This window comes from Condylura cristata, unplaced genomic scaffold (genome assembly GCF_000260355.1).
Source record: "Condylura cristata isolate star-nosed mole 26May11 unplaced genomic scaffold, ConCri1.0 scaffold00016, whole genome shotgun sequence".
Taxonomy (NCBI): domain Eukaryota; kingdom Metazoa; phylum Chordata; class Mammalia; order Eulipotyphla; family Talpidae; genus Condylura; species Condylura cristata.
In genome coordinates, this window is record NW_004567117.1 from 20,926,865 (window position 1) to 20,929,478 (window position 2,614).

General features: G+C 41.6%; 1 protein-coding gene across 10 annotated transcripts in view; it reads left to right on the top strand.

Moving 5' to 3' along the window:
- DTNA (dystrobrevin, alpha) overlaps positions 1-2,614 on the top strand; it is a 298,087-nt gene that overhangs the window by 193,625 nt on the left and 101,848 nt on the right. The window lies entirely within an intron of this gene.

Consider the following 2,614-nt stretch of genomic DNA (forward strand, 5'->3'; position numbering starts at 1 on the left):
CTCTCTCTCTCTCTCTCTCTCTCTCTCTCTCTCTCTCTCTCCTCAAAAATGTACAGGAAGCCTTCTTTCAGGGGTCCATCGATTATTCCTTACTCACTGTGTACCTGCCATAGAAATTACTAGTTGCTAATGTTGCTATTGTTTTCCCCATTTTAAACATGAGGAAATGAACCAAAGTAAAAAATATGTTAAGATTCACACAAGGACATGGCACATTAAGATTTACTGAGTACAGTCCACTTACTTTCACTGTTATGATCTTCCCTGTCTTTGGCAGTAATCCCGTGGTCATTGACTAAATGTCCTCTTCTTGAGAGCATTTTTCAGGGATATTCTGGGTGGGATGAGTGTAAGTCCCTACTCTTTTGAGTCCTTTAAGTGCTCGATATCAATGAACTTGTTTGTCAAGTAATAAATTCTCGTAAGAATGAATGTTTAAACAGGAATAAAAAAAATAAGAATGAATGTTTAACAGTCTGCCTCATAAAAACCAGGAGTACCAGGAGTATGGATAGTATTTTTTAAAGAATCTAAAGAGATCACTTGGAATTGGAAGGGATTTTGCTAAGCAGAAATAAGTCAAAAGGTAATGAAGACCTAAACACCAGATGGTATTAATTTATATGGAATATAGAAAAACAAAGGGTCAGACGAAGCCAAATTAACAACAAACCCTGGAGCTTACTATAGCTCTGAAGCTACCAGAAGGGGAGAGGGGGAAAACAAAGAAGGGAGGGAGCACATCAGATTATGGTGGACACACTGGGTCTTTGGTGGTGGGTGCAGGGTGGTAACTACACCTGAAAGGGAAGATCCTATATTTCAAAAACACAAACAACTATGTAAACCAATGTTACCTCAATAAAATAAATGAATGAACTTAAAAAAAAAAAAGAAAATGACTTTAAGGAGAGGGAATGTTTAATTGTTTCAGAGAGGAACACTTGCTAACTCATCCCAAGTTTCATTAAGGAAACTCTTAAGTAGCTACCTCTTATAATTAAGTCTGGCCACTTCATTTACCCCATTTATTATATTCTGGAGTATTTATGTAGCATTTACTGATATAGATAAAGTTTAACACATGCCAAAATATACTTACATGACTTTATATCTGTTATGAACACAACATGGGGTTGAAAAAAGCCAAATATTTCGAAACAGACAGCAAACGTTTGTTGAAAGTCCTGTCTGTTCTAGACCCAGTCACTTCCAAGGAGGGTGGGAGGATCACCAGAAACTCAGGTGTGGCTATAATAAGCAGCCCATCTGCAAAGGATTGTGAAACTGGTCTGAGTCTGGCAAAGGTTCTGGGTAGAGAGTGGAGAAAAATACTGTTGGGTAGGTAGGAAAGAAGAGCTTGCAGTGGGGCTTGGGCTCTGAGCAGAACATCCAGACCTAGTGCTGTGGAAATGAGGGGTCATGCTGGATTCCGGATGCAAGAGTTTGGAGGAAAGAAAGCATCCCAAGAATATGGGGAATCTCTCCTCTTTATTAGGGTGGAACTGGAAGCTACAATATAAGAAAGAGTAGCAGTTGTATGTCTCCTCTGAGGTTAGCAGGAAGAATGGCAGGGTAGAAACTAGCTGTAATAGTGAACACCAGCATAGCACTCAGTGTGTCAGGCAGTGTTCTCACCACTTCAGGAATACTCATTCATTTATCCTTACAATAATTCTGTTACAGGGCAACCCAGTGTGAACTGGGCCGCCTGTCTGTGGGGCCTCACCCACACGTTGAAATTCAGTTGTACTGCAGGCACTCACAAAAGGGTCAAAATGGGTTTATTTACGAAAGGGGGAAAGAAAAGAAAACAACAACTGGAATATCTTACCGGCTGGGCTGACTTGGAGCTCTGGTAACAAACTAACTGAAAGCCCCCGAGACACGCGGTCCAGAAAGCTGTTTCCTGAGTGAGAGAGCGAGAGACCCAATGGTGCCCTCTTTACCCCCCAATGTCCCAGAATGCCTGCTTAGCTCTGCCCTTGGGTCCTTGCATTTTTCTCCCTGGTACTGCTGGGAGTTGTAGTTTCCAGTCACTGGAGTAGCGGGTAGAGTACAGAAAGCTGGAGTAGGGGGGTGAAGTCCACAAGACTCTGCAGAGTTCCTTTAGGACATCCTTTCCCTTAACAATTCTATGAAATTAGTAGCAATATCGTCTTTATCATCCAGATAAGAAAATCGAGGCTGCTAAAAACAGTCAGCCTAAGGTTGTGCAGAAAAGATGGCAATATTCAACATGTGCTCACCTCATAGCTATGTCCTAAAGACTAATTGCAGTGTGCTTAAATGATTATTTGATAATAAGTGTCACATTTAGCTGTTTCAGTCACAGTCTGAGAAGATTTTTCTCCAAAGTGGTAGACACCACAAGACCAAGGTTGTGTTCCTTGGCTGTGAATGTGGTTGATAAACTCATATCCCATGTTGGATAGATGAGCTTTCTTCCTCGAAAACCTGAGGAACATAGGACAAACCTCAAAATTTGAAAGTTACAGTTATATTCCAATAAAAATAAAAATCGGCTCTCCCTGGTGGCGCAGCGGGTTAAAGCACAGCACTGAGAATCTAAAGCCGCTTCCGCATGAGTTCGATTCCCGCCTGCCCCGGAGGT